This window comes from Lutjanus erythropterus, chromosome 11, assembly GCF_056507025.1.
Source record: "Lutjanus erythropterus isolate fLutEry1 chromosome 11, fLutEry1.hap2, whole genome shotgun sequence".
In the NCBI taxonomy this organism is placed as follows: Eukaryota; Metazoa; Chordata; class Actinopteri; order Lutjaniformes; family Lutjanidae; genus Lutjanus; species Lutjanus erythropterus.
In genome coordinates, this window is record NC_139327.1 from 2,360,517 (window position 1) to 2,373,797 (window position 13,281).

Here is a 13,281-nt window from a genome sequence, read left to right on the forward strand (position 1 = left end):
CAACGGAAGCCCAAATAAGGGTATATCTGCACCGAGGGTCCTGGGCAGCTCAGTCAGATAGCAGTCGTGGCAGATTGACTGTGTGGGCGCATGCATGACAGAGCAGGAAGTCATCCCTTAAGTCCCGCTGTGCCTCCCTCTGTGCCAAGGTTTTACACTGCCAAAGCCCCGGCTGTGATCAGGAGCCTGCAGAACCACCACCACCATCGCCACCTCACCTCAGCATAGATCTTCTCTCTCCCTCTTCCATGTTTTATTAACAGCTCGTTTCCTGCAGTAACATTGAGTTTAAGGAGGTGACAAACTGGCCGTTTGTGATGCAGCTGTACAGCGATTACAAATTACACTGCTTGGACCACAAGGAGCAAAACAGTTTTTCAGATTGTCGAGAGGGCTGCCATCTGTCAGATCTCGCAGTTATATTGGAAGATAGGATTTATATGCTGTGATTGCTTTATTGTGAATGAATAAAAATAATTTAAAAAACTCCTTCCCCATCCTGCAGGCTGGTGCAGGCTGCTCTCAGCAGACTCAGTAACACAGATGTACGACACCATAACGTGTGAGATGTGAGAGCTGCAGCTGCACAGGCACACACACAGACACACACACACACACACACACACACACACACACACACACACACCCGGGTGATCGATTTTGATTCCAGTTCACAACCGTCTCCCTGTCCAAACAGAGCGAAGAAGAGCTACTGCGTGACGGCTGTATCACTGACTGAGCCACTGACCCTGAGAAACAGGGTCATTTCAGAGACAATATGGATTACAATGTCCTCTATATTGCAGCGACATTAAAGGCAAATTGCATCATTATCCTGTTTGTGCACCATCTTGCAACCTGTGTAGGTGAGGGACAAAAGCGGCTAAAGATTAACTGTTTCGCTGCAACCTGTTAATGGCCATCAAAGGTCACATGGCCGAGGCTGTGGAGGAAAATGTAATAGCTATCATGGGACCAGGGCTGAGCAGAGGTCAGCAACCTTTTCTGTGGATTTGGATGCCTCATCATTTTTAGTGACAGGAAGCAGGTGGACTGGACCAGTGAGCAGCAGGGACATCAATGTCGAGAAAACAGGGTGATGTTTGGTGAACTTCTTAAGACCTCTTTTCAACCAGCTAAACTGTAGTTACAACATCAAAGTTTAGCAAAACACAAATTTGTATAATGGGATGGTTCACCCAAAAATGAAAATTCAATCATTATGTACTCACCCTCATGCTGGTTGAGGGTCACACATTCACATCTATTGTTTGGGACATTCTGGTTCATGATTTTCCTGTGAAACTCCAGCAGTGTTTTGTGGACTAAAAAACTAAACCAGACCTAGATAATGACTGAATTTTCATTTTTGGGTGAACCATCCCTTTAATCACTCTGATGATTTGTTCAGTTGTACGGTGAGAGATATTTGTATATGATTTTGGAATGGCCAGGTAGCTCAGTTGATAGAGCATTCATCAGCACATGTACTGAGTCTGAGTGCTCTGGAGCAGCCATGACTGTGACTCCTGCTTGTGGCCCTTCGCTGCGTGTCATCTCCACTCTCTCTCCCTCTTTCTTGTCCTCACTTCATCTGTCCTATCAAATTATATAAAGGCATTTATAAAGGCATTTCAGTGAGCATTTTCCCTTTGAAAAAACATTTTAAAAACAGTGAAAAGATTCAAAATTCATGAAAAGGTTCATGTTTTTCATTGATTAGTTGAAGATGTTGATTGAATGGTAACATTCGGACCATATTTGCAACAGTGATTTTTTTCCAAAACTGTAACTAATGCACTCAAATACTAGCACATGCATTGGTCTGTGCCAATATATTTTGTATTTCTGATATTTTATATAAAACATTAAAAGTGTCTTTTTGTTTACGTCTTTGTGTTTTGTGACACAGTGATTTTGTAACTGTGTTTCAGCTGGTTGAAAAGACGACAAAACATACAGTAGTATAAAGATATACAGTATCTCACAAAAGTGAGTACACCCCTCACATTTCTGCAAATATTTAATTATATCTTTTCATGGGACAACACTGAAGAAATTACACTTTCATGCTGAGCACATGCACTCAACTTCTTTGGTCAGCCATTGCGAGGCCTGTTCTGAGTGGAACCTGTCCTGAGGGCTGTACTACGAAGCAAGCTCAACACAGCCAGGCTTTCTTCGCATGATCTGGATCGACAAAGCCTAATTGCAGATTCTGACTGCAGATCAGAGATAACAGGTATCATGACGGTGGTTATCAACTTGCTTTGTTAATCCAGGCTCTCATCTTAAGGCTTTGTGCGCGCTCACATAAAAGGGGCATTTGTTGCATCATTTGACTCTTCTTCCGCATGAAATGAAGCGATCACGAGCCACTTAAGTCAAAATCATCAAGTTGTTATAATTACGAGCTGTGGAAAATATAAAATACATTACGGCAAAAAGTAACACTGCTACTGCAAATAAAGCAGGAGATCATGTCAGAAGATTACTGATGGACTAAATGTGGTATTAATGCTGCGGTTTATTCTAACATGAAAACTGCACATTAAACAATAAAACTCCATACAGCAGATTTAAACATGATTAAGTCTGTCTGACACTGTCCTATGATGACAGAGCCGTGGACATCACTGAAGTTTTTGACCAAACCAACATAAAATAAGTGTAACTGATTTAAGATTGTCCGTGATAAATGATGATGAATTTTCTAATCAGTGATCTGAGCTGCAAAATCACCAAAACAAAACAGATAACAGTAAAAAGTATTCAAAGTGTCTGTAGTTTCTTCATAATTATTTTAGTGTGTGGATTATATACCATGTCAATTTAAAGTGTTAATATGATCTGGAGCAAACGGGAAAAATGACTCTGCATCACCAAACGGAGGTTACCATGACAGCGCGATGCATTCATTTGTGCCACTGTTGCACTTTTACATTGTATGGATTCGTTCTGTGATATTACGAACATACAGCTCAACAACTTTTTATTTTTAATGTCTTTCCTCAGTTTAAAAGCTATACCGCTCATGAACAATCTTGTTAGGACAATAATTAGTTAAAGAACAGCACGTTTTACAGACAATTTAATCTGAAACTCTGAACATAACCTGCTTCCCGACCAGGTTATGAGTTTAGTATAAGTTACCATGGTGATCTAGCCAGGTAAAAAGAGAGCCACCTTCGTGACACTGAACATCCTGGCTCATCTTGACTCAACATAGCTCGCTAACCCATTAATCTCGCTTCATAGTAAACCCCTCTGTTAAACTGCTGTATGGTCTTGGCCACCATGCTGCAGCTCAGTTTCAGGGTGTTGGAAATCTTCTTATAGTCTAGGCCATCTTTATGTAGAGCTACAATTCTTTTTTTCAGATCATCAGAGTTCTTTGCCATGAGGTGCCATGTTGAACTTAGTGACCAGTATGAGAGAGAGTGAGAGCAATAACACCAAATTTAACACACCTGCTCCCCATTCACACCTGAGACCTTGTATTACTAACGAGTCACGTGGCACCGGGAAGGGAAAATGGCTAATTAGGTCCAATTTGGACATTTTCACCTAGGGGTGTACTCACTTTTTGTTGTTTAGACATTAATGGCTGTGTGTCTGTGCTGTACACTGACTACTTTACATTGTATCAAGTTGAAATACTGACCTCTGTACAGTAACTGCACAGCCAGTACAGTACTGCTTTTGTTGGCCTCTTTCATGTTTCTCAGAGTTACAGTTGATACCAAATGTTTGCCAATTGAGTAGTATAAGTATATGTATATGGAATCAATCAAATCATTAATATTTTGAGCTTGTGAAACAATGTTCACATGTAATTTCTCAGCCTGCAGTTGCATGTCATTTTTGTGAGCATGTGTAAAAAAAATAATGCAAATATACAAGTTTGTGAATGTGTAATTAAGTTTTGCAGTTGCAGAAGAAAAAGTTGTAAAAACATTTTGTAGCTGCAGAATTATTTTGTGCATGTGTGAAAAGTTTTTGTGCACACAGATATGAATTTGCACATGTGCAAAAAAAGTGTAACTGTAGAAATATTTTGAGCATGTGTGAAAAAGTTTCATACACACAGGTATCGTTTTCACATCTGTACACAGGGTTTTGTAGTTGAATTGTTTTGTATATTTATAATAACAATTTGTGCAGTAATATTTGTAAGAGTGATGTTACACAAAGTCTGAGACATGGACACATCTTTTTGTCGCTCTGGAGTCACAAAGCTACACGGCATGATTTACGAGTACCAATTTTGGCTGTGCATTTACGCCCGTCCAGTGTCTGTTTATGAATTTTAAGACATTAATAGAAGGAGTAGATGTTTTTAACGGTTCAATATGTTAATGAAGTCACTGAGCTCAAACTCCAGAATGTGTTTTTCAGAGCAGTGGGCTTTTGTTGTTGGGATCACAGGCTTCATTTTTCCTTACAGGACTCATCATTGCCTGTCGTCAAATTCATGTTGTGCTTGTATAGCTCAGTCCCTGCAGCCTGCCTGAGCTTCACGTTTGTAGAGAAAGGGCAGGTGGGAGACAACTCACTTCAGCCATAGACTGTGAAAAGTGTAAAGTAAGGATTCAGTCTATTTAATAGACTGGCAGTACTCACTTTTTAATGCTAGGGTCTTAGATTGCACCTTCAAACACTGGGCTTTCATCCAGGAGACTGAAGTCCTGTGTGACGCTTTTTTTCTGTCTTTCAACTGAGAAATATGGATGAAGTTTCTTAGTTTGGCTCCAAAGTGACGGGAGGGTAGTATTTGCACGTTATAGCAAAGGAAAAATTTCACAACTGAAAATCTTAATATAATCTAGATCTTCAAAGTTGGTAAAAAAACAAACAAACTGTTTTTTCACAAGAAAATTGTTTGTTGAGATTATTTGCTGCTCATATTTTTGTGCCATACTTGGCTGATTGATAATAATGAAGGATTATTTGTATTCAGGGGTGGATGTAACTAATTCTAAATACTCAAGTTACTGTAATTAAGCTAGTGTAATTAATTAGTTTTTTGGGGGATATGTATTACACTATGTAATCTACTTAGTTACTTTTAAAATCATATTTGAGCACAAATTGAATTAATATTCAAACCTTTCATCTACATTTTAGTATCCAGTAAGGTGATCTGATCACAAATGGGCCACTGAAAACCAGGACATACATGAAGAACAAAACAAAACGCTGCAGCAGCACACATTTGGAGTAAGGACATTGATGATTAATCATTAATCAGTTAATTGCTGTTAAGAATTTAACCAATTAAAATGTATTCATGGATATTTAATCAATAGTCTAGAAATGGTCGTAATTGCACCTCAGTTGACATTGCTATGTCTTTATATTTCAGACACCAGTACTTTTACTTGAGTAATATTTTAGCAATGTAACAGTACTTGTACTTGAGTACAGATTTTCAGCACTCTTTCCACCATTGGTTGCATTAGAAAAAAGCACTGCAGATATTTTAAAAGAGCTACATGCTGTTATTCTATTTTTTACATGGGCAAAAGCTTTGCTCTCAAATGTGACATGCTGCTAAAAATTCATTTTTCTTTTCACATGAAAAGAGTTACTGGAAACATGGTTTGCATTGAGCTAATGATGATGCATTCTTGGCTGAACAACATCAGTATTTACACTGAGATACCTCAAGGCTAGATCGTACACACTGACTGGATTCCTCCCCATTTTTGTCCTCCCTGTGCCAGGGTGACAATGGTGCATGAGGGAGGGAGATGATCCAGAAGGAAGAGGGAGGGGAGGAGGAGGAGTGAGAGGAAGAGTAAAGAACAGGAAACAGGCATCTTTCTCGTGTCTTCTCTCACTGTTCTCATGGAAGTTTCACGTGGAAATCCAAGAGTTGAATAATTCATAGCCTGTGGGAGGTGAATAATGAATATGTGCAAGTGATTAAAGGATGCATGCTGATGAGAGAGAGGAGGGCTTCCCCCGCTGAGTGATCTCTCACCTGCTTCACCAGCAGGAAAAAATGGAACAAGTGACAAATGCTCCAATAGCGGAGCTAAAATAGCACACAGACAAAGTGTTCAACCTGCATTGTGAGCTGGATTCTGCTGCTTGCAAACAAAACATGCATGTGCTCTGCTTGATGCATTTGTTTGCTTCACAGGTCTCTGAATGGCACAAAATTGTGTAAATGGAGTGAAAAGGAGAATCCATGTTTAAAAATGGTGAATAATACATCGCTGCAGCATCACGCAGAGCTGTGTCTGCATGCTGGGGTTTCCTATGCAGGGAGGGGTGGGAGAATGGAGCCGGTGCATCTGGGGTTTATCTTCCCTAACACACACTCTCTGTTTCAGTGTGTGTGCATGTAAATGATTCTCTGTGAAGTTGTGCATGTGTCTGTGCTGACACATCTGAGCCCATGCATGTGTGGTTGTTTTTGCAGAACATGGGTCATTAGTTCCCAGTCTTAAAAGTAACTCCACACATCCACCCACACATTTCACCCACTGTTACATACAACGATTCTAAATATACACCTCACATGTATGTGAGGAAGCAACGCACCCTCAGGCAAGACAAAGGAGCATGCTGCAGTTTTACTTATTAAAGTGATGTAGGAGGCATGTGCATGCGTGGTGGAGGTTAGAACCTGACAGTTTCATTGAAGCTGTAGCAGAACTCCAGGGAGCTGCTCAGCATGTAAAGAGCAGAGGCTGGTGTGTACAGCAGCATGGATTATATCAAAACAGGGGGTGTGTGTGGCAGCAGAATGAAATGATCTGTGCTTATTTAAGGCAGTGCTGAGGGTTTCCCTTTTTTAATGACACAGCAGGTGCTGCAGGAATAATTCATACTGACAATAAGCATAATGACAAAATATAAAGGCGTAGAGGCTTTCAGACATCACATGTTGTGTGAAGATAACTGCACTTTGTATACAGTGTTTGTTTTTAAATAAACTGAACATTACATCCTCACAAGGGAACCCGAGGGGCTAAAACACCTCGTCTGATCTGTCTGCAGCAGAGACTGTTATGTTCAAATGCTGATTGGAAAAATATCATGAATTTCTTTTGTGATAAGAGTCAACCAGGAGGCCCAGAGGACTGAAAAAGAGATCAAAAGAGCAGGTTTTCAGTAAATTCAGACATTTACAACTAAACTTCTCAGATAAAATGAAAATGCTAAAAAAAATGAATTAAATAAATTATAAATAGTTACAAAGGGATTTATAGTAACTAAACAGAATTAAAGCTGCAAGCAGCATTGAACAGGCCCTTGCAGCCATCGGGATGTGCGCCCAGCGTGACTCACTGGACCAGACCGGTCAACAAGGTGGGTGGCACTACAGCACAACCATTGATTACATTATATTCCAGTATATTAAGTGTAGACAACACTGAAACTTTCATGTAAATCAGATAAATGAGTATATCTCCCAATCTGGATGTAAATGTGATCATGAAGGGACATGTGAAGGGGCTGACTGGATCATTTATACTCAAATTACACTTACTTCCAGGTGGCACAGTTGTTAGCACTGCTGCCTCACAGCAAGATGATCCTGAGTGTGAATTCCTCATTGGCTGGGGCGCTAGAGATTTTGTGTCTGGGGCAGGACCGTTCTGTGCGGAGTTTGCATGTTCTCCTTGTGTTCTCGTGGGTTCTCTCTGGAAACTCCAGCTTCCTCCCACAGTCCAAAGACACGCATTAAATAGGTTAATTGGTGATTCTAAATTGCCCGTAGGTGTGAATGTGAGTGTGAGTGGTTGTCTGTCTATGTGTCAGCCCTGGGATGAACTGGTGACTTGTCCAGGGTGAACCCCGCCTCTCACCCAGTGTCAGCTGGGATAGGCTCCAGCAGCCCGCAACCCTTCAAGGAAAAGAGGTTATAGAAAATGAATGAATGAATACACCTACTTCCTCTTTCATGGCAGGACATTAGAACTCAACACCTTCCACAATAACCAAATCCTTTAGTAACTTTTGATCACAAACTAGTCAAGGTGGGACACACCAATTTTTAAGTCAATTTGATCAATTTGCTAGGAGGAGTTTGAAAAGTGCCAAAATTTACCACAAAATTCAAAAATGGCCAATGGATTTAGTTTGTTGCTCCAAGAGGCTGGATGTGAAACATGTGCCTACTGAGTTTTGTACATACTGTGGGGGCTGCTTCATTGTTTGGGAGATTCTGCAACATTATTTTCCTATAAAACTCCAGCAGTGTTTTGTGGAATAAAAAAAACTAAACTCAATCTTCAGTCGGCATGAAAGTGAGTAGATAATGACTGAATCTTCATTTTGGGGTGAACTATCCCTTTAAACTGTAAATTTATTTCTGTACCCATCTCACTTGAAAAAGAGATCCTACTGTCAATAAAACTACCTGTTTAAAGCTACAAAAGGAAAATCTTTTTGAATTTTCATTTTTGGGTGAAGTAGCCCTTTAAGGCCATGGTTAAAACCTGTGTGAGTATGTAAGTTGTTTTCCTGACTGGTTTAGTCTGGATGGAGCAGAGGTCCATGCTTCTGGTGTGGGTCAGTGGTCTCCTGGGTGGACCAGCATCCTGGGGTCTTCAGCTGAGAAAATAAATCAGTGTTCCCTCTTTTCTTGTCTTGTGTCATCAAAGCTGGCTGACACGGCTCTACTGTCACATTCCTTAACGTGACCTGAGGGAAAAAAACTACAACAGATAAGCTAAAGGTGGTGTAAGCGAGTCTGGAAAAAGGCAGCTGATTGTTTCCCAGTATCATCAAATACTGACTCTATGTTGGCTTCATTGTTGAGTGACATTTCCAGGTCAGTCGGAGCCACCAACCCAGAGCACCAGTAAATGACAACATGTGAATTGCTCCAACATTACTGGAGATTACTGTACCTTCCATGATTTCACAGAAATAAGTTGAATGGATAATAGTGCCATATAATAGAAGGAAAAGAAAAAGGATATGCTTTATTAAGGACAAAGACCTGTGTCATAGGTATTTCTTCACATACTGACATAGTTGCGTAATTTCTTACATTTTTCTATGCTCATGACACGATTTGTTATTAGAGGAGGAGTAATCCGGGGAATTTCTGATCAGTGTTTGGCTCCTACACACAATTGAGCACTTGGCTTCCTCTTCCTGCTCGTGAGGAGGCTGAATAAGAAGCAGGCACTACAGGAGAGCGCTCAGAGACAGACATAGAGGATGTCTGGGGGGACCGTGTCTCATAAAAACACACACGCACATATACATACATTCCTTTGCTCGGAAAAAGTGCGTGCCACAGACTTGAGGTCTCGGCGTTCAGGAGCTCAGGTGTTGACTCAGAGCTGCTGCAAACAGCTGAGTGAGCAGGATCTTCTCTTGGATAAGAGGACATTGAGATGCTGATAGTAATGTTTGTGACACACCTCCTTTGTTTATTTACCATAAGAATAAATAATTTAAAAATAGTTATAAAATTCTATACAATATCCTTGAATTTGGGTTATAGAAGGGGCCTTATTTGCCTGAGGAGTTTTGTTAAGGTGGAATGTAATTACTTGACAAAAAGACACACTTTCAGTACATGGCAGGTGACATTAAAGTTTTAAAAATAATAATAAAAAGATTTTTTTTTTTTTTACATTTTGGGAATGTCACCGGTGGTGGAAAGAGTACTGAAAATCTGTACTCAACTAAAAGTACTGTTACATTACTAAAATATTACTCTTTCCTCAAGTATTTTTCTAACACCAGTACTTTAAACTGGAATAAACATGTTTAGTATCTTGTAATTATTAATGATTGATTGTTAGTGTTTTTAACTTGATTAAGGAAAATGCACAAAATCAGCAGTGACTGTGACTTCTGAGCACAAACACAACAAGACAGTACTCTGAGACAAATTGTACTTTTACTTATTTTCAATTTTAATTTTAGGTTTCCTTATTCAGAAAAGACTCCCGCACACTGTCTCGCACCTGTCATACGTTCAGGTGTGCAGAGACCTTTTTTAATAATATACATGAATGCATTTTTAATTGGTTAAATTCTCAACAGTGATGAATTGATTATTGATTAATCATAAACATCCTGCTGCAGTGTTTAGTTTTGCTTTTCATTTGTATGTCCTGGTTTTCATTGGCCTGTCTGTGATCAGATCACCCGATTGGCTACTAAAATGCAGTTGAAAAGTTTGGATATTAATGCAAATTGTACTCACTACTCAATTATGATTTTAAAACTAGCTAAGTAGATTGGATAATGCAATGAATACCCAAGTAGAAGTAAAAGTACAGACTTGAAAATCTACTCTTAATTACAGTAATTTGAGTATTTGTAATTAGTTAGTTTAACATATTTTCCCAAATGAGTTGGGGTGGAACAGAAGGAAATGAGGGAAATTGTTTACACATAAAATTTGAAAAAGCCTAAACATATTGGGGCCAGGTAAATTATATTTTTGACATAGATGTATCGCTGTGAAACAAATCTTTAAACAACCATAGACCTACATCTCCATTTTGGAGATTTGGACTAATATAGGCCTAGTTGAGCTATGTTTTGCTTCTTTTGTGTTGGAATATTTTTTTTTCTTGGTGTCATACGTGTCACTTCTCAGCAAAAATGCCCCTGTGATGCAATCATACTCTATTTTCTCATACACCTCCACAGACGTTAGCTTCCTGCATCGCAGCCCACACATTTGTTGTTCCTGGCATCAGTGCAGCAAATTATTTCCCAGCTTTTCTTGTGCTAGCGACAAGAGACTTAATCAGTGTTTAGAATCATATCAACACAGAGGGGTTGCTCTTCTGAAGTTGGTGCCAGCACACTGCAGGGACACCGGTCAGCTCCAACACGCACCAGGCTGAAGGCCTTTGCAGAGTGGCAAAATTCATGTACACTAACCTGTCTGGCTTGACTCAGCAGCCTTATACTCCCTCCCTCCTGTATCCTGGTGCAATAAGAATGCTTGTGTGCCATGACGTTACACGTTTTTGTTTCCCATTGTTCCAGTAGGGGACAAGGTGTCTCTACCTTTTCCCCTAGGAGACTTGCTAAGGCTGTGTCACAAACTGTACTCCTGCCCTCAGTCATGGAGCACGTACCCATGGTTTTACTACGGCCTTAGAAAAACTCTGGGAAAGTAATGAGTAGAGTTTCTCATTATGTCACGTGTACTTCACCAACTAAGAAACGTGTGGCAAAGTGTTCCCCGTTTCCAACTCACTGACACACACTGACAGATATTAAAAGAAACGTTTGAGTGATGTTTTCAGAAAATGCTTCTGTGTCAAGTCAGCACCTCAAAAGAAGTCTACTTCATTAAAAATTTTGAGCAAGAACTATTACAGTCCTAAAGGAAGACTCAGGGGCTCCATTCTGTAGGGACACCACCTAACAGAGGGCACTCTAAAGCCAGAGGTAGGGCCAGGAGAGAGGAATAGGAATGGCCCTCAGACTATTGTCCCTAAGGGGAAATTAATTTCTATAGCACTGTAAACAGCCAAGAAACAACAACACACAGTAGCAACATATGTGGACATGCATACACATGGTAAAGTTTTATGAGGCCTATTAATTAAGGCGCCTATGGCTGCTGGAATTTAGCTTTGTCCAGGGCGAGCCATTCTGCACCTCAGTGTACCTGCACCCAGAGGGCAGCAGGGTCAGATGGTGAGTGAGTGGGTGCGTGACGTTCTGAGCTATTTTGGTTGCAGTGCACGTGAGGGCTTTATTGTTTAGTTTTATAAGGTTGGGTGTGGGGAGACAGATTATCCTGGCACCATGTTATTGGTTTTATGTGTGTTTGGTCCGGTTAGTAACAGATAACATGTTAAAGAAGCAGGTGGAACAGAGTGACGTGTTGGATAATGATCTGGTACAACAATAAGAGGAGCTTGCACATTGTATTTTGTGTAGTTTTGTGTACTATTCTGTGTAATCACTATCACTGTAAAATGACTGTTACCACTATAATGATACTATTATTATTTTTATTATTATTATTATTATTATTATTATTATTATTATTATTATTATTATTATTTTATTATTATTATTATTATTAATATTATTATTATTATTATTATTATTATTATTATTTTAATATTATCATAGCATGTAATATATATATATATATATATATATATATATATATATATATATATATATATATATATATATACATATATGTATTTAAATTTATAGAATTTAAATGTATAGATATGTATTTAAATGTATAGATTTTCCAGTATGTTGCAGAGTAAGGATATCTGATCCTGACCAAAGCAATTATTCACTGATTCAGATTTTCTAATGCGGATAGAAGAGGTTGTACATCAGAATGTGTGTGGCTCCTTTTTTAATTTTGATTTTGATTTATTCATTTCAAACATTTAAAAAAAATGAAATATGTAGAAAAAAAATACAAAATAGAGAATAGCAATAAATAATGAGCAGACTTACAATGAGAAACATAAATTAACATTTGATGTCAGAAAAGGAGCAGGAAGAAGCAACATGCTTGTCTAGCCCTACCTAATCCATCAATAATCAATCTATTACATAAATCTATTACACTCTCCTCTCTATTGACCAGCCCCACATTTATACCACTGTACTTCTTAATACCTGATCAACATTAGGCCATTTTTTTTTTTTTTTAAAAAAGAGAGAAAACAGATAACAGGATCACCCTCAGTGTGCTCTACATTCCTTTTAATTATTTCTGTACCTCACAGAAATCATTTCTGTACATCTTTACTTCTTTTTAAACTATCTGATATCTTAACGTTGCTTGAGTTCTTCACTCAGTGTGTTCCACAGAATCACCACACAAACTGATCTACACATAGTTTTAATAGTGAAAACAACTTTGTTTCAAATCTGTCCAAGAACATTTTTTGTATGTTGCCAAGAGGTAAGTTATTTCTTGCTTTGTGCATGACTTGAGCAGTTTTAAAATCCACTAGAAGTATAAATTTCAATGCATGTGACTTTAAACAATGTTGGATATCAGGAACACACTAATGACCTGTTTTTAATCTTCTTATGGATCTTTTTTGCAGGATGCATAATGGTTGTAGGGTGGATTTGTAGGTGTTGTCCCCAAATCTCAGCGCAATAATTTAATTTATGTGGATGTAGAACAGCAACGCTCCTCACCAACTTTGTACAAATGTTATATGTGGTTTCCAGCAGATTTTGTGGTCTATTACCACACCAAGAAATGTATTTTCATATACTCTTTCAATCATAGCATTGACTATTTTAATAAATACTTGTGTGTTTATTTTATGATTTCCAAACAAC